A 20,533-nucleotide genomic window follows, 5' to 3' on the forward strand; every position below is an offset into this window, starting at 1 on the left:
AGCAGTGAAGATTAGTAAAGGGTCTATGATCTTTTGCCAGGGTTCATTCCAGATTACAACGGGGAATATTAGCAGTATCACTCTGCCTTCAATCAGGTTTGTGCTTAGTGACTGATGCCAAATGAACAATTTCATCACACTCCATAAGGCAAGCTAGAAAGACTGAGATAGATCAAGGCTTCATGCAAATTTCAGACTCCTTGACATCATTGGCTGTTTACACATTACAGAGTGAGCTCACCATCTTCATAAACTTCATGGGATTTCTTACAATAAGGTGCAAATAATTTGTGATCATTGCTTACTTTCCTCACATGATGCTTTGATCTTACACCAATCTTTTTGATAAGTTGATCAACTTATAAATTTGATTAATTAACCAAATATCTTGCTGTATTTGTGATGCAGAACTGTTGCATTCTTTTAAAAGTAATTTAGCCAAATCCTTCCCCTGGAATACTATTAGATCTCATGCACAAATCAATTTCTTTACAACTTCATTGTCTCACATTGTTTTGCCTTGTTAACCACAAGCAAGAAATTGGTTCCTTAGAGGCAATGCATTTTCCTCCATGCGTGGCTCAAATCTCCCCTGAGGAACTCAATGTTACTACCAGAATAGATTTGCATTTGGATTCACATTATATTTGGCTCAGTGTTCTCCAGTCCCAATCCATATCTCCATTTGCATCTTTTCTTTAAGTTTTACATAATTTTTCAGAACGTTTTTTGAAGTGAAGCAATTTCTAATGATTTCATCATTCACTACAAGTGGGTTCCTGAGTGTCTGGTATCTCAAGACATCATCTGCATTGCACCACTCCAATTAATAATGTATTATTATATTTTGTTAGCATATTTAAACAACTTCTTACTGATTTTAGAAGGAAATACTGGGAACCATTCAAAGGCTTTCTTAAATTAAATGGAGCCATGGACATAAAATGACTGCTGAAAGTTCCCAGTCAGTTTTTCTGTCCTGGTCACCCATTTACAGGCAAGAAATGGCCAAGCAGTGATTAGAGATCACACCCTAATCAAAATACACACATTAAGAATTTCTAATGATTTCATCATTCACTACAAGTGGGTTCCTGAGTGCCTGGTATCTCAAGACATCATCTGCATTGCACCACTCCAATTAATAATGTAATTATTATATTTTGTTAGCATATTTAAACAACTTCTTACTGATTTTAGAAGGAAATACTGGGAACCATTCAAAGGCTTTCTTAAATTAAATGGAGCCATGGACATAAAATGACTGCTGAAAGTTCCCAGTCAGTGTTTCTGTCCTGGTCACCCATTTACAGGCAAGAAATGGCCAAGCAGTGATTAGAGATCACACCATAATCATAATACACACATTAAGAATTAAACAGCTTGCTCATAATGAAAATACAATACTTCATGCATGGTACATATCTTTAACAAAATGAGATAATGTAGAAATTAATTAAAATGAAAAACCAATTCATCATTTGCAAATTGCTTCATAGCACAATTGTTTGGAGTCGTTTTTCAATTCATAATAATGCTTTTCAACCATGGAGCAAATGGAGACATGTTACCCCGTACAAAGAAGATTATCATTTAACAAATTCATAGACAAGTTAAGGAGGTTATTAAAATTGGAAGTTGTAACTATTGATTAATGGCTGAAGATATTCAGAACTAAAGTGAAGGAGACAATGAAGTTGTAAAGAAATTGATTTGTACATGAGATCTGATAGTGTTCCAGTGTAATGTGGAGGGGAAGGATTTGGTTAAATTACTTTAAAAAGAATGCAACAGTTCTGCATCACAAATACAGCAAGATATTTGGTTAATTAATCAAATTTATAAGTTGATCGACTTATCAAAAATAATTAAAAGTGCTGAGCTTATGAGTGAATAAATGCCTCACATACAATGAATAATATATAAGACTGCAGACTGACTAAGACAGCATGAAATGGTAATTTCTGCAAAAAAATTCCTCCATCAACTATTCCACTTATGATTAGTTTGCAATTGTTCTAAGTTAAGGTTTAATTTTACACAGTTTAATTTTTCAGTTTTGTTTTGATGTGGCCTAGAAAGAGTGAGGTATATTACAAGATTATTTAATGAAAAGAGTAATATTGGAGCTCAGGAAATGTTTTAATGCAAGCTTTTTCCATATACTGTACCCCTTAACATTTCTTCACACATTATATCTAATCAAAGATTTGAGAGGAGTTTCTGTTCAGATTTCAAGCTTATTATTCATATCGCAAAGGTCAAAATGAAGGAATAGAAATAGAATTTAATAGGATGGGAACAGCCTATCATGTCTCCAGCCAGAAAGTTTATGATAATAATTGCATAAATAATTGGCAAGACAAGGTAGCTACCCAGTCATGTTGTGTGGGAGGCCTGCACTGTTTTTAGGTTCCAGGATGGTGTAGCAGGAATAAGAGAAAGTGAAGTCTGCAGATGCTGGCGATCAGAGTCGAGAGTGTATTGCTTGAAAAGCACAGCAGCTCAGGCAGCATCCGAGGAGCAGGAGAATTGACATTTTGGGCCAGACCCCTTTAACAGGAATGAGGAAATGCTGAGGCTAATTCAGGCCAGCAGTTGGCTGATTGTGGAGGGGGCAAAAGCCTGCAGAACTAGGAGAAGCAATCTTGTTGCACCTCCAGAATAGTTTCACTTACTTGCTGGTGCCTCAACTATTCACTGCTCAAGACAATTTGGTGGAGGATGTAAACCACAACTTTTGCCCAGTTGTCCCTCAAAATTATATCAGGATTCCATGGATATCTTCCATGGATCAGACAGGCATTTGGACTGGCAACTGGGAAGTGGAAATGGCAATGGGGCAATATGTTTATGCAACTACTTTAAGTGGACAATTTGGGGTCAGGTGATACATGACCTCCAGGATTGTTACAGAAATATTATAATATAGGTATGAATTAAAACTAGAAATGTGGAAGCCAAGTTTAAACCTAGTCACAATTCACAAACTGCAGAGCTAGAATAGACAGTATGTGAATAAAATTCATTTGCAAGATGAGGGCATCGCTGGCTTGACCAGCATTTATTGCTCTTTCCTACTTACCCAGAGGGCAGTTAAAAGGTAATCATATTGCTGTGGATCTGGAGTCACATGCGGGCCAGGCTGGGTAAGGATAGCAGTTTGTTTCCTTAAGCACATTAGTGAACCAGATGAGTTTTTCCCCAACAATGTTTTAGATTAGATTTCCTACAGTGTGGAAACAGGCCCTTCGGCTCAACCAGTCCTCACCGACCCTCCAAAGAGTAACCCCCTCAAACCCATTTCCCCTCTGACTAATGCATCTAACACTATGGGCAATTTAACACAGCCAATTCACCTGACCTGTGTGAGGAAACCCACGCAGACATGGGGACAATGTGCAAACTCCACATAGACAGCAACCCCAGGCTGGACTTGAACCTGGGACCCTAGCACTGTGAGGCAGCAGTGCTAACCAATGAACCACCGAGCCACCGTGGCAAAAGGTTCATGGCTATCATTAGACTCTTAATTCCAGATTATTTTTATTGGATTTAAATGCTACTATCTGCCATGGCAGGATTTGAACCCAGGTCCCCCTGGAACACGAGCTGGGTCTCTGGATTAACAATCCGGCAATAATAGCTCCAGACTGTCACCTCCCTCAGTTTTCATGCAGCCAGGTCTTGGGACAATCAACTTTTTTTCAAAACCAGATAGGCCTGAAATTACCTGGCCGGAAGCTAATAGCCACATTGTTTCAGAATGAACCATTGTTTACACCTCCAGTGAACCTGCTTTGTTAGAAGAATGTTACACAGACTTGGTGGAACCCAACTCAGTTGGAGGCCAGAGGCACAGCATGACAATAACAGCACTTAGAGTCATGGAGATGTAACATGGAAGCAGACCCTTCAGTCCAAATACACTTGTTGACCAGATATCCTAAATTAATCTAGCCCCATTTGCCAGCACTTGGCCCATAACTCTCTAAAGCCTTCCTATTCGTATACCCATCCAGCGACCTTTTAAATGTTGTAATTGTACCAGCCTCCACCAACTTCCTCTGACAACTCATTCCATACTTGCACCAGCTTCTGTGTGAAAATGTTACCCCTGAGGTTCCTTTTAATTTTTTTCCCTCTCATCTTAAACTAATCTTAGTCTAGTTTTGGACTCCTGTACCCCACGGAAAAGACCTTGACTATTTACCCTATCCATGCCCCTCATGATTTTATAAACCTCTCTAAGATCACCCCTCAGACTCCAATGCTCTTGACAGTTGAAGGTTCAAAAACATGTTCTGCAATTTCCAAATATGAAAAGTAGTCACCTCATTGGATCTTCCTGCCCCTGCCCAGTGCTATATTGGACACAGGCCACAGCTTAATTAGAAGTGCATGAAGACAGGCATTAAAAGAAGCAATTTGGATCCCCAACTCTCTTTGCTTTTTGCACCTTCTTCAACAGCATTTGCAAAAAACACCTTCAGCCGACAGCCAAGCTCCACAGCATCTCTACCTTCTTTCCCTCCTGGCAAGCATCATCGGACTGACCAGACCAAAATGACTACCTCAGTGAGACGACCTGAAGACCAGGTAGACAAGAGAAAAAACCCAAGTCAACGACTGCAGATCCTGAAACATCAGCCAGCCCTCAAAGTCAGGAGAGCAGCCTGTCCCAGCCTGATCGAATGAATATCACTAGTCTTTTCAGACAATATCACTAGTCTTTTCAGACAAATTCAACAGTAGTGGCCTGCTGATGGGGTATAGTGAATCCTCAGAAGCCCATGTCAGAACGAGATAGCTACTCTAGATTTGAGACCATTTATTTAGAGATTTAAAACTATACACTAAAGAGTCCTATCAAGAAGTTGATAGATTTCGATAGAGTTTAATTAAAGTACAATAGTAGAGTCTGATAAATGTTGTTTTTCATTATTCAATAAAGTTGCCTTGGACCTTTCCCCTACTCTTGTCTCCTTTTTCTATCTCACGGTGTAACATGTCTGATTTAAAAAGGATTAAAAAGCTGGTCACGTTTTGTCAGGGTACATTGACTCACTTTTCACATTACAGCAAATTGACAAGCATACTCAACTGATCCCTCACCAAATGGATTATATCAAAGTTCAGCAGTCCTTCCATAGCCTGTCATGAATGGAGGTTGCCAATTAAACAACTCAGTAGAGGAGGAGGGTCTATAAAATATCCTCATCATCAGTGAAGGAAGAACCCTGTGCAAAAAAGACAAAGCTGAAGCATTTGCAGCAATCTTCAGCCAGAAGTGCAGACTGAAGGATCCATCTCAGTCTCCTCCAGCATTCCCAGCATCACAGATACCAGTCTTCAGCCAATTCAATTCACTTGACAGTTGGAGAGACTGGATACTGCAAAAGTTATGGATCCTGATAACATTCCCAGAATAGTATTGAAGACTTGTGCTCCAAACTTGCTGCAAGGTGAGCCAAGCTGTTCTATTACAGTTACAACACTAGCATCTACCCAACAATGTGGAAAATTGTTCGGGTATCTGCTGTACATAAAAACCCAGCCAATTACTGTCCCATCAAGTTAATTTCAAACAGTATGATCAAGCAGCGCCTGCTTATCAATAACCTGATTGCTGACACCCAGTTTGGGTTCCACCAGGACCACTCAACTAATGACCTCATTACAGCCTTGGATCAAACCTGGATTAAAAAAAACATGAATTTCAGGATTGAGGTGAGAGTGACAGCCCTTGACATCAAAAATACATTCAACAGAGTGTGTAATCAAGGAATTGTGACAAAACTGGAATCATATCTGGGGGCAAAGCCTCCAATGGTTGGAGTTATACTAGGCATGTAGAAGATGGGCATGGTTGTTGGAAATCAATCATCTCATGGAGGGTAAGTCATTAATAAAGCAGCTGAAGATAGTTGAGACTAAGGCACTGCAGGGATGTCCTGGAACTGAGATGATTGACCTCCAGTGACCTCAACCATCTTATAAGTGGCATCAATGGCTCAAACTAGCTCAAGGTTTCTCTCTCGATTGCAGTTGACTCCAGTTTTACAAGGGCTTCTTAATGTCACACTCGGTCAAATGTAACCTTGATGAATTCATGTTTGCCCATGTTTAAACAAAGGCATTAATGAGGGCAGAAGCTGACTGACCCTGACAGAGCCCAAACTGAGCATCAGTGATCCGGTTATTGCTAAGTAGATGCTCCTTGATAGCACTGCTCATGCCGACTTTCATTTCTTTACTGACGGTTGAGAGTAGACTGATGTAGACAGAGGTAATTGATCAGGTTGGATTTGACCTGCATTTTGTGTGCAGGACTTAATTGGGAGATTTCTACTTTGTTGGATAGTTGCCAGTGTTGTAGCTGCATGGGAGCAGCTTAACTACGGGAGCAGCAGATTCAGAAGCACATGTCTTTAATACTATTGCCAGAATGCTGTCAGGTCCTGTAATCTTTGCAGTATCGTGATATCACTTGCTATCACAATCAATGTCTACTTAAGTCACTCATCCCACTCCGACTCAGATTTATTGGGTTGTTGGAAAAGCCAGAACCAACATACAGCTTGGAAGATATACCCAGGCTACTGGCGATTGAAAAGGGGAGTTTTCTCTTTTGAGTTGAAACTTTATTGCTGGAACAGCACAGCAGGTCAGGCAGCATCCAGGGCAGCTTGGAAGATATACCCAGGCTACTGGCGATTGAAAAGGGGAGTTTTCTCTTTTCCCAGGCTCCAGTGCTAATCAGAAGTAATATCATTCCCATACCATTTTTCAACAAAACCAAGAAAACCCTGGGTGAACCTGGACTCCGGGCCATCAAATGTTTCTCTTCCTCACAGGTCACCTGAAATACCATCTCATTGGCATGGCTGTCACTGCAGAGCTGCTATATCCTGATTGCCCAGTATCTCTCTGAGGGTGAAACTTTGTTCTGGAGACTGGTGGAAGTCACTTCATTGTAATTAAAATTTGAGGACTGAAAAATTAAAGTGGAGGGAGCCAATCAAAAAGCTGCATTTGCTCCCATGATATTTTCACAGGCGCGCAAGATGCTAACCTCGCAATAAATCTAGCCCTTCACTTACGTGAAAGAGAGCAGCATAACTCTTTTAACAATAATTGTAGATTTCCTAATATCACTTCATTGGTTTGTACTGGAAACAAACTGTTCAAATTCAGTTTGTGACTTAACCTCTGATATTGTCACCAGCACATTGCAGATGCATGCATATAACTTAGTGACACAAGAGGATTCCTTCATCAAAATTACTAATTTTCCCATGTTTGGTGCTGACATTTTCCTAAGATTCTGACTTAAGCCTTGTATTATAGACTAATTAATATGTCAAACCATATAACTGAAGGCCTATAACTGAAAACAGGCAATCTTACGAATTTATATAACTTTAAGTGTTATCCTACTTCAAGGCTGATCATTTGTTCAAAACTATTTGCATATTAAGGAATCTATTATGTATATTCATACTTCACACACACAAGTCATGCACCAAAAAAAATTCTATGTGAGGTTGGTGTCTTCCAGGCCTAAATTCCTGATATTGTCCTCTTGCCATATGAAACTTCACAACTCAAACGCAGATTTAACAAAACCACACTAACATATTTTGGCCACAATTATCGTGCTGTGGGATTTTGGGGTGGCACAGTGGCTCAGTGGTTAGTGCTGCTACCTCCCAGCACCAAGGACCCAGGTTCAATTCCAGCCTTGGGTGACTGTCTGTGTGGAGTTTGCGCATTCTCCCTGTCTGCATGGGCATCCTTTTAATGCTCTGGTTCCCTCCCACAATCCAAGGATGTGCAGATCAGGTGAATTGGCCATGCTAAATTGCCCAAAGTGTTAGGTGAATTAGTCAGAGGGAAATGGGTCTGGGTGGGTTACTCTTCGGAAGGTCAGTGTGGACTTGTTGGGCCGAAGGACCTGTTTTCACATTGTAGGGAATCTAATCTAATTGAGATAAACGTTATGCAAACCAACTTGAATTATCAAATGCTGTAACCACCTTTATTTGCCTCTTTTGTTTCTCTTTGCAAAACTTTCTTACATCTTTCAATTCCTTCACATATCCTTTAGCAGTGTTGTTGCTTCTTTTCATCCCACCCTCTCTTGTCCTTGTCTATAGCTATTTACATCCATCTCTGATTCCCTTGTTATCTATGCTGTTGTGATTTATCAGCTGTCACTCTCTTAACTACAGTTCTTTTTGTTTTACTCATTCTGTACCAAGGTTTCTTCTAAACAGCTTTATTTCAGTGTCAATATCTGAAATGGTCCACTGCAATGAAGAGTCTATCAAACCCATTATCTTCTGAGAGTTAACCACAGAGACTGGTACAATATGTCATTGTTTGTTTCAATAAAATTAAACATAGCAGTTGAAAATATATTTTACGTAATGGGAAAATGCTTCAAAATCATTTTATTTTTCTGAAAGATAGTTAGCATATTACTATCGAGCTATAATTTTTAACTCAATCAGTACCCTTTTTTATACAAACCATAAAAACCAGAAATGTAATTATCAAAACACCTAGTTTATATTTATTTTTATCTGACTTGTTTTACTTGTTAGCTCAACATAATTTATATTTGGTGTTAGATTTTGTGGAATTGAGAAGAGTCTGTGGATTAAAAAAAACATTAAAAAAAAGATGTGTGAGACCTGGATGCAGGAGTCCTGCTTCCATTTTTAATAGATTCAATTGTTGACAGCAGGAGATGGGGATAGGGCATAATTTACTCAAGAAAATAACATAAAGTTAGTAGAACCATTTAAACTTTGTACTGAGTCCAAACAACCCCACTTTGGTTTGTTGTTATGACCCTTAGCCCACTCTGTGGATGTCACATTGTTGGAATAAGTATAAATGCACTTGAAGATGAATAAGGAATGTTAAAGCTTCATGGTCATATGTTAGATTAGATTCCCTACAGTGTGGAAACAGGCCCTTCAGCCCAACAAGTCCACACCGACCCACCAAAGACCAACCCACGCCCCTATATTTACCCCTGCCTAATCCACCTAACACTACAGGCAATTTAGCACGGCCAATTCATCTAACCTGCACATCATTGTGACTGTGGAAGGAAACCCATGCAGACACGGGGAGAATGTGAACACTCCACAAGACAGTTGCCCGAGGTGGAAATTGAGCCCAGGTCCCTGGCGCTGTGAAGCAGCAGTGCTAACCACTGAGCCACCGTGCCACCCCAACATCTCAATCAGGAAAGAAAAATATTTTGAAGCTATTGTGGGAGTGAAGATAAAATTACTTTAATTGAAGCCAGCTGCTCTATTTTATTTGAGAAGGAAGTTTTTCAAATTTCAATGAGGCTTTGCTCATATTTTCTCGAGAGGTATTACTGGAATGTTATGAATGCTTGGGTGAGTTTCAAAATCTCTAAACATGCTGGAAGAGGGGCTCTGAGTTCATAGCTTCATTTACTATTTAAAATAGCTATTGAAAAATTAGACATTTGTAGATTCTGAGAAGAAGTCTAAAACCTAAAATCTAAAAACAGTTTGATTTTATATTAAAAAAACCCACTTGAGAAGATTTAAAGCATTTTAATCTGTTTAATAATAGGTGATTTATTTTCACTATCAAGAATGTTTGACTGAAAGTTGTATCGCATTGCTAGAACTGTACTTTTTTCATCTCCACATGTCCCTTAATAATGCAGACTGAATAAATAGTTGCAAAGGTTACACTAGAGTCACAAAGGGAAGTAATGGTAAGTGGGACAATAGTGGGCACAGAGATAACATGTAGGGAATGAGAGAGTATGGTGATTGGGTTGAGTGAGTTGAATAGATGCATGGGCATGAGAGGGGTCAGTGTTAAGGGGGAGCTATCAGCTTCTAATGTAACTAAGAGTTGTGGATTATCAAGTGAACTGAAGTAGGACTTTTCACCTGTTTGCCTTGATACTCATATACTCTCCCCTTAGATTCTTCCCTAATTAATATGCTTGTAAATGTTATTAAGTGCCTGTAGAGTGATTGGCCTTTAAATCTGGGTAGCCTAGTCCAGAGGTGGGGGACACTACCACTCTATGACAAGAATCCACCCTTTGCCCATCATCAGGTCTGCTTCTGAGGGTCACAGATACAATTTGACCCCAGCCCTCTACTCCTCTCACAAATAGAAATCAGATCGAACAGGCCCCTTTAAATAACTGCAAGTCTGCCAATCTCTGATTTTGCCTCAATGGTAAAATTTTTCATATAAGATTCTGAATGCTTTCAACTTCCTTCACATTCTTTCTTCTTATTCAATGGTGTATCAATCTCTACCCAAATAAATTTTCCTGTCAAGTGTAATTAGTTGAGTGCAGTGATGTAAATCACTAAATGGTTCCTGCTAAAGATGGTTCACTAAAGATTTCCTTTGTATATATATGCCACCAAATAATCTATTTCAGTCAACTTGGAAATAGCTGTTGTCGCAAAGTTTTTGTATCAATGGTAATGATCTAACTCAGAACAGTAGCTGTTTGTCAATGTTCCCAGCTAATGTATCAGCAGCTGGTTCAGCAATTACTGTTGTTTCCTGATCTCAATGTTATCCAATGACACTAATCTCTGGGGCTATTGTTGGCTCAGCTCCTAATAGACAGTAATTTTCAATGATATGTACCAGTGTTTGAAATCCTGCTCACACCCACCCTTCACACCACCCCACATCCCCAAGCAATCGTTTTAATTCCAGCATATGTAGTTTGAAACATGTTTTAAAAAGTTAATGTTCAAAATCCATCTTTTTATTCGATGACATGGTATATGTAATTGTTTATATTTTTATTAATTTCTCAATTAAACACTGTTGCATTTTTCATGTATTGTAACATCTTTATTAATTTTTCTGAAATATTCCAATTAGCTTTTCATTAAATTATAATTGTTATTTGCATGAAAAAGTGTTCACTCATTACATATCCATTTCATCTTGACAAGCTAACTGGGTTTTCTGCACAATCTGTACAACAATTGAGAACGATTTGCACACACAAAAGACTTCAATTTGTATGGCATGAAGATATTGAAATGCTATTGGTTAAGATGGAAATATTAGCTTGGGTATTGGAATAGTTACCCAAGCACATTTTTGACCAATATTACAATTGACAGTGTAGTACAACAGAAGAAAGTGAGGACTGCAGATGCTGGAGACCAGAGTTGAGAATGTGTTGTGCTGGAAAAGCACAGTAGGTCATGCAGCATCTGAGGAGCAGGAGAATTGATGCTTCAGGCAGGTGCACTTTATCAGGAATGAGACTGGGAGCCTCAGGTTTGGAGAGATAAATGGGAGGTGGATGGGGCTGGGGACAAGGTAGCTGAGAGTGCAATAGGTGGATGGAGGTGGGAGTAGGTGATAGGTCAGAGAGGAGAATGGAGCGGATAGGTGAGAAGGAAGATTGACAGGTGGGACAGGTCATGGGGATGGTGCTGAGCTGGAAGGTTGGAACCGGGGTAAGATGGGGGGAGGGGAAATAAGGAAACGTGAAGTCTACATTAATGACCTGAGATTGAAGTGTCCTGAGGCGGAAGTTGACGTGTTCTTCCTCCAGACGTCGGGTGGTGAGGGAGTAGTGATGGAGGAGGTCCAGGACATCCATGTCTCGGCAGAATGGGAGGGGGAGTTGAAATGTTCAGCCACGTGGTGGCGAGCTTGATGGGTGCGGGTGTCCCAGAGATGCTCCTGAAAGCGCTCTGCGAGAAGGCGTCCAGTCTCCCCAATGTAGAGGAAACTGCATTGGAAGCAACGGATACAGTAAGTGACCTGTGTGGAAATGCAGGTGAAACTTTGATGGATGTGGAAGGCTCCTTAGAGGCCTTGGATGGAGGTGAGGGAGGAAGGTGTGGGCATAGGTTTTGAAATTCCTGCAATGGCAGGGGAAGGTGGCAGGAGGGGAGGGTGGGTTGTTGGGGGCGTGGACCTGATTAGGTTGTCACAGAAGGAGCTGTCTTTGCGGAAAGCAGATAGGGGTGGGGAGGGAAATATATCCTTGGTAGTGGGGTTCATTTGTAGGTGGGAGAAATGTCGATGGATGGTGCGATTTATGTGAAGGTTGGTGGGTTGGAAGATGAGGACCAGGGTGGTTATATCCATGTTGCAGTTGGAGAGGTGGGGTTCAAAGATGGAGGTGTGGGATGTAGATGGGATGCATTGGAGGGCATCATCATCCATGTGGGAGGGGTAATTTCGGTCTTTAAAGAAGGAGGCCATCTGGTGTATTCTGTGGTGGAACTAGTCCTCTTGGGAACAGATGTGACGGAGGCAGAGGAATTGGGAATACGGGATGGCATTTTTACAACAGGGAGGGAGGGTGGGAGGCAGTGTAATCCAGGTAAGTGTGGGTGTTGGTGTGTTTGTAAAAATGTCAGTGCTGAGTCGGTCATCGCTGATGGAGATAGAAAGGTCCAGGAAGGGGAGTGAGGTGTCAGAGATGATTCCGGTTGAATTTAAGGTTGAGGTGGAATGAGTTGGTGCAGTTGATGAACTGTTCAACTTCCTCATGGGAGCACGAGGTGCCCTGATGCAGTCATCAATGTAGTGAAGGAAAAGGTAGGGAGTGGTACTGGTGTAGTTCCAGAAGATAGACTGCTCTATGTCGCTGACAGAGACAGGCATAGCTGGGGCCATGCAGGGTGCCCATGGCTACCCCTTTCGTCTGGAGGAAGTGGGAGGATTCAAAGGAGAAATTGTTGAGGATGAGGACCAGTTCAGCCAAATGAATGAGAGTGTCAGTGGAAAAGTACTGGTGGGGACATCTGGAGAGGAAGAAACAAAGGGCTTAAAGGCCCTGGTCATGGCGAATGGAGGTATGGAGCGACTGGATATCCATGGTGAAGATGAGGCATTTGGGACGGGGGAAACAGAAGTCTTGGTGGAAGTGGAGGGCATGGGTGGTGTCCCGAATGTATGTGGGGAATTCCTGGACTAGGGGGTATAAGACAGTATCGAGGTGGGTGGAGATGAATTCAGTGGGGCAGGAGCAGGCTGAGACAATGGATCGGCTGGGGTAGTCATGCTTGTGGATCTTGGGTAGTACAGCAGCACAGTGGCTCAGTGGATAACAATGCTGCCTCACAATGAAACAGACCTGGGTTTGATTCCACCCTCAAGTTACCATCAGTGTAGAGCTTTCGCATTCTCCCTATGTCCGTGTGGAGTTCCTTCCACAGTCTAAGGATATGTAGGTGGTGGATTAACTTTTGGAAATGCAGGGATGGGTGGGAGGGTGAGTTTGGATGGGATGTTCTTCAGAGAGTTGACATGGACTTAATGGCTGAATATCCTGTTTCCAAACAGTGGGGATTTCATGATTCTAATTTATGACATCCACCCCAAAGAATGGATAACCCATAATCATATGACACAAAGATAAGGATGCCTGAGCCGCGATTGAAAAATGAGCAGCAAGTAGCTAACTGACCACTATTATAGTGGTCAATTTTAACACCAGTATAGTTGAGTAATAAATATTGACATGCACATCTTCCTTGCATTCTGCTTGCTTCAGAACAAGGAGCTGCATATTTCCATCCATGTGCTTGTTCTTGCAGATGAACTTTTCCTCCAGAGGTTTCTCAATTCAGAATTGTTTAGCTTGCCTGCTGCTCAAGTGATGAAGTTAAAACTCACCTGCTGTATATCTAAGCATAGAACATTCCCTTGGGTCTGTACTCAAGTATCATTCGAGATTAGATGCTCAAATTCTGAAGGAAGGTTTGCACCCACAGCTTTCTCAGTCATAAAACCGAGCTAAGATGACACAAGGAATATTTTGATTCCACCTATTACACTTCAAGGAACACAATTCACAATCACGTTTACCATTTTACAATGACCAAGTTACTATTACAACTATCAGCCTTAAAGCATTCAATAAATGAATAATTTTATCATAGCAGGCTGACATTACATACTTAAAAAGTGTGTTGCTAAACTTGTTTCACCAAAGTTCAAAGTTTATCAACATTCCAGTTCCTTGTTAATCAAAATCGTGGACCAGTTAGGTGTCATACCCTTTAATTATGTAATCTGCAATACCTGTGACTGTTAAAAATCTTATGTAAAAGCAAATCTACACATTGGCCTAGATCTTTTAATTTTCCAATTTCCAGAGATTGGAAGTACTATGAAGAATATGGGTCAGGACCCTTTGAAAGTCTGATGCACTGATCATGCAATCACCCAGAAGCTTAAACTTCTCATCAGCAATTGCCTGATATCTGAAAGCCACAATACTCAACTCTATGATAAAGTCAGAGATTTAAAAGGGTTCTGACTGGCTGACTTTGATATTTATCCAGGAAAGTTTAGAGGAATTAAAATCTATTCTAATGCTTGGCTCGTGATAAAACTGACAGCCTTGTCTTCCAAATCCACTCCTCCCAATTTTCCAATGATCCTCCAAAACACCCAAATACTAATTGAACTCCCCAACCAGCACCTGTTTCCCTCCAACCATTAACCTCTCACCCACGCTGAACAGATTTAACCTGCAATCAAACCTGACACCCTCCCCCCATTCCGCACTACAGCCTCTTGTTCAACTCCAGACTCTATTGGAACTCCTACCATCTCCCAAACACAAATAACCAGTCCAACCAAAGACCGAACGTTTTGCTCCATTAGTCATAGTAACTGGTTTGAGAGGACAATGACTCTGGTATTAGTTTCAAGCTTAAAATCAGTTTGATATCCATTGACAGAAATAAGTTTTGAGAATTCTGGATCAGTCAGGTCACCAATTTCACCTGTAAAAAGCTCAGTAACATTTCTAAAGAAGATTGCAGTGCTATATTAAGGCCTTACCACGTGTAACCATTACTTTTTCTGAAATTCTGTAACTGTGTGCTGTTTCTGCACTTGGTGTTTGATTTTGAGGCAATGCTCTATCTTAAGAACTGTTACTTCCATGAAGGTCAGTCTTGTGTTCAGTATGGTAAAAACAATGACTGCAGATGCTGGAAACCAGATTCTGGATCAGTGGTGCTGGAAGAGCACAGCAGTTCAGGCAGCATCCGAGGACAGGCAAAATCCGAGGACAGGCAAAATCGACGTTTTTGTGTTCAGTATGCCCACCATCCATATTGAACCTGTTAAGATGTTATTCTTTCATGGGCTGTGGACGACACAGGCAAATATACTATTTGTTGCCTATCCCTAATTGTTGTCGAATTGAAGGTCCTGTTGTGCATCTTCCATTTCTTCTCAACTTGCTGATTAATCACATTATTGTGAAGCTGTTTTAAATCTGTACCATTGCAATCTTGAATGTAATATGCTGTTCCCTGTTATTTTATTTGAAAGGGACATTTCCGCTAACTACAATAGGGACATAGGAGGCCCATTTAGCCTGTTCTGCCATTCAATTAGATATTGATAGATTATGTACTTCAAGGCCACTTTCCCATATAACCTCCATATCTCTTGATATCATTAGAAATCTATCGATCTCTATCTTGAATAGGCTCAATGTTTAAGGTCCCACGGTCCTCTGAGATTCAGAAGTCTCAGAATTGTCTACCTTCTGACTGGAAAAACTCCTCCTCTTCTCAGTCTTAAATGCCTTTGCCTTATCTGAAGATTATATCATCTTGTTAAAGAGGTATGGTATAGAGAAAACATCTTAGATTTTTGAGTTCTTGAATTCACAACTTTTTTTCATATTGGATGCCTGGAGAGCTCGCTCAACTCTATAATTCAGCAATGTTGCAGTATTTCTTTTATTTTCCAGTTTTGTTTAACTCTTTGTTTCTATAATACTGTATCAGAATCTTCAACCAGATAGGTGCCACTAATCATTAATTGAATTAAATAATTAATTTGTATTGTTGTTCACTTGTACGAATTTACTGCTTTCAAGCTTTTAAAATTAGATCGTTTTGGTATTACTCTGACTCTGGGGGACAGTCCCACACACACACACACAAACACACACGCACTGGGCTACAGTCCCACACACACACACGGACTCTCACTGGGGTACAGTCCCACACACACACACACACACACACTCTCACTGGGGTACAGTCCCACACACACACACAAAACTCTCACTGGGGTACAGTCCCACACACACAAAACTCTCACTGGGGTACAGTCCCACACACATACACTGACTCACTGGGGGACAGTCACACACACACACTGACTCTCGGGCCTGAGTTGCATACAGTTAGTCAGAAGGACCAGCACAGAGGCCAGTATCCAGTCACCTCGTTATCCTTCGTTTACTTGTCTACAGTACACTGGCTGTGGCCAACCAGCTTGGAGTTAGTCCCCTCAACTGAGGAGATTCTAATCTCCTGGTGATATTTTATTAAACAAATTACAAAAACAGTTTACAACAAACAGTTACATTTACAGCTGCATACAAGAGACAGCAATTTTACAAGGGAGAGGAGCAGCAAAGCCAGGCCCCAAACCCTACCATTCAAACAAACAGTTTACAGGGACATGAGGACAAACCTCAAATCCCAGTTTCACAAAGATATAAAGAGACAACAGCAATGACAGTTGTACATTAGACAGTACTGTTACATACAAAAGTGCAGATCTCCTGGTGATACTGGTTGGCCAGGGCTTTCCTGATTGGCCTAGGTCAACAGCCCCCAATTAATGACCTCATAGTCAACGGGAGGTAAATCTGGTTCCAATCACTAAAGAGGCCTAGAATTTTATTTTTAATCATAACTTATAAAACTTACTTCACTAACTACATACCCCACCTCAATGGCATCTCTCATTTGAAACCTGGCTCCCATCATACCACATGCTGTTCCCACAACAACACAGATTTCAGAAATTATCTGCTGAAAACTGACATCCTTTCCATCAGCCACATGTTTGTGTCTGTGCTAAATGGAAAGGCAAGACAGATATAATTTAAACCTAGTATGTGAATGGGGCAAAACACAACAAAGCAAGAAAAGACAATGTACCATCAGGATCTATTGAGCATCCAGGCACCCACTGCTTTTGACAGTGAGCAAAGAGCCCAGAGATGTGGTCCATGAACTGTGTGAGTATTGCTAAATATACCATATCTTTGGAGCGGGATTACAATGATAGTTGCTGTAGCAGCCCAAGGTGTAGTTTTGAAATGTGGAACCTTCCTGTAAGTGGGTCAGGATTTGTTATGCTGGTTCTTAGAGGCTGGTACATATTGGATTCTATTGTTTGTGAATGTGGAAAGCATGTATCCAATGCCACTGGAGTCTACCTTGAGATTTTGGTGCCCACTGTTCAACAGGCGGTAGTTCAGAACAAGCGGTGAGCTGAATCTGCTAGGTAACTGCTCTGGTTTCATTAAGCAGGAGGAGAGCCAGCATGGATTCATGAGAGGTAGGCCATGGCTGATAAACTCTTTGAATTTTTTGACGTGATGTCTGAGGTAGTGCACAGGGGAAAGTTTATTGATGTGGTTTATATGATTTCCATAAGGCATTTGATAAAATCCCACATAAGAGATTGTTAACTAAGGTAGGAGCTCATGGAAGAGAGGGCAAATTATTGACAATTGGGAAACTGGTTGAATGGCAAGCAGGAGAAAGTGGGGAGAATGGGTGGGTAGTCAAATTAGCAGATATGATCAGTGATGTTCCACAAAGATCTGTGTTAGGGCCTCAATTATTCGCATTATTTATTCATGACTTGGATAATGGCCACAGAAAGTCTTATATCCAAATTTGCTGATGACACAGAATTAGGTCATGATTTGGAAGGGCTGATGTTGGACCGGGGTGTACAATCCAGGTCTTTTTCAATGTATAATTTCAATTATATCACACTGTACACTTATGCTATAAATGCTGTGCTCTGAAAGCTAGTGCTTCCAAACAAAGTTAGATGGCATTGTAGACAGTGTAGATGAGAGCATAGAATTACGAAGGGATATTGACAAATTAGGTGAGTTGGCAAACAGAGTTCAATGTAAGCATATGTGAAGTTTTCCATTTTAGACTGAAAAAAGGGATAGATCAGGCTACTTTCTAAATGGTATGAAGTTAAATACAGTTCATGTTCAAGAGTCTTGAGGGTGGGAGTTATGTGCATGTATCTTTACACTGTCACAAATAGATGCAGAAAGTAATCAAGAAAGCTAATGGAATATTGGCCTTTATATCTAGAGAGCTGGAGCATAAAGATGTAGAGGTTATGCTGCAGCGATAAAAGCATTGGTTAGACCCCACTTGGAGAACTGTGAGCAGATCTGGGCAGTATACCTTAGAAAGGATATATTGGCCTTGAAAGGAGTATAATGAAGGTTTACAAGAGTGATTCCTGGACTCAGGGGTTAGGTTATGAGGAGCAATTATACAAAATTAGACCTGTTTTCTTTAGAGTTGAGAAGATTAAGGTGTGACTTGATTGAAATCTTCAAGATATAGACAGGAAAAGACAGGGTAGATAAAATAAAACTTTCCACAGATTGTGAATTCCAGAAATAGGGGGATAGTCTGACAATTAGGGACAGAGCATTCAGAAGAGTTGTTAGGAAGCACTTTGATACACAAACAATGTTAGATGCTTGAAACTCCTTTCTACAAATGGCAGTGGATGCTGGATCAGTGGTTAATTTTAAATCGGAGAAAGATAATATTTTGTTAAGCCAAATATTAACAAAGGCAGGTGCCAAAGGCAAGTATATGGATTTGGGCCACAAATCAGCTGTGCTCTCAGTGAATGGTGAAACAGGCTTTAAGGACTGACTGATCTAGTAATATCCTTAGGTTCCTATGATTTCCACATTGAGATTTATCATTGTCTTGTTTGGTAAGACAGAATGCCAAATATTAATGAGATAAGTTGGGTTATCAACAAGGCTTTCAACAAGCTATAAAGGCAACTAAAGGCAACTTTCAACAAGCTATATAGGCAACTCTCCACTGCCTAACAAGAAACTCACTATGATGCTTGTTTAAAGGATAAAAGATCGAGGGAGATGCTCCGATATCGAGACAGATGTTATCAGTTTTTTTCATGGTTCTGCCAGAAACATTGTGGTAGTCCATATTGTTCAGACCCCTAAAAGATTCTACCCTGTATCTCTGTACTGTTTACAGAGGTTTTCTGCGTTTTTTGTTAGAGTTTTCTCACGTTTGTTAATCATCAAAATGGTAGCTACGCATCTCTGGATTTTCCTGCCTTCTGTAGCCGAGGTGGAGTCTTGGTACTTCTTGGAGAAAGTCAGCAGGTCAGGTAGGATCTGTGGAGAGAAAACAGAATTAACATTTTGTGTCCAATGACCCTTCTTCAAAAGTTCTGAAGAACAGTCGCTGGAGTCATAGAGTCATACATATTAGCGTCATAGAGATATATATCTCGGAAACAGACCCTTCGGTTCAACCCATCCATGCTGACCGATTATCCTAGCCTAATCTATTTTTATTTGCCAGCACTTGACCCATATCCCTCTAAACCCTTCCTATTCATTTATCCATCCAGATATCTTTTAAATGTTGTATTTGTACCAGCCTCCACCATTTCCTTTGTTAGCTCGTTCTATAAACATACCACCCACTAATGAAACAAAATGCCCCTTCTGGCCCCTTTTAAATCTATCCCCTCTAACCTTAAAGCTATGCCCTCAAGCTCTGGACTCCCCCACCCCAGGGAAAAGACCTAGTCTATTTACCCTATCCATGCCCCTCATGATTTTATAAACCTCAATGAAGTCACCCCTCAGTCTTTGACACTTCAGGGAAAACACCCCCAACCTGTTCAGCCTCTCCCTATAACTCAGACCGTCCGTGCCTGGCAACATCCTTATAGATCTTTCCTGAACCCTTTGAAGTTTTACAACATTCTTCCAAAAGGAGGGAGACCAGAATTGCACACAGTATTCCAAAATCACCTAACCAACCTATCCAACCAACAGCCACAACATAACCTCCCAACTCCTATACTCAATGTCTGACCAAAAGAAAAGCATACAAAACACCTTCTTCACTATCCTATCTACCTGCAACTCCACATTCAGGGAACTATGAGCCTGAACTCTTTGTTCAGCAACAACTGTCCAGGACCTTGCCATTAAGTGTATAAGTCCTGCTCTAATTTGCCTTTCCAAAATGTAGCACCTCACATTTATCTAAATAAAACTCCATCTGCCACTCCTCAACACATTGGCCCATCTGATCAAGATCCCGTTGTACTTTGAGGTAACTTTCTTCACTGTCCACTACACCCCCTATTTTGGTGCAATAGAGTCAGAGAGATGTACAGCATGGAAACAGACCCTTCGGTCCAACCCGTCTATGCTAACCAGCTATCCCAACCTAATCTAGTCCCAGCACCCGGCCCATATCCCTCTAAGGCATTCCTAATGATATACCCATCCAGATGTCTTCTAAATAATGCAATGGAACCAGCCTCCACCATTTCCTCTGGCAGCTCATTCCATACATGCATCACCCTCTGCATGAATTGTATCTTAGGTCCCTCTTATATCTTTCCCCTCTCACCCTAAACCTATGCC

The 20,533-nt window shown here is 40.8% G+C and overlaps 1 long non-coding RNA gene across 1 annotated transcript in view; it reads left to right on the forward strand.

The window, feature by feature from the left end:
* Positions 1-17,606, forward strand: part of LOC122551122 — an 18,788-nt gene extending 1,182 nt beyond the window's left edge. The window contains exons 2-3 of the long non-coding RNA XR_006312015.1: positions 409-412; positions 17,597-17,606. This is a non-coding gene — a long non-coding RNA (uncharacterized LOC122551122). The remainder of the gene's footprint in view (positions 1-408; positions 413-17,596) is intronic.
* Positions 17,607-20,533: the final 2,927 nt, after the last annotated feature.

The sequence above is a fragment of the Chiloscyllium plagiosum genome, chromosome 6 (assembly GCF_004010195.1).
Source record: "Chiloscyllium plagiosum isolate BGI_BamShark_2017 chromosome 6, ASM401019v2, whole genome shotgun sequence".
Lineage (NCBI taxonomy): Eukaryota > Metazoa > Chordata > Chondrichthyes > Orectolobiformes > Hemiscylliidae > Chiloscyllium > Chiloscyllium plagiosum.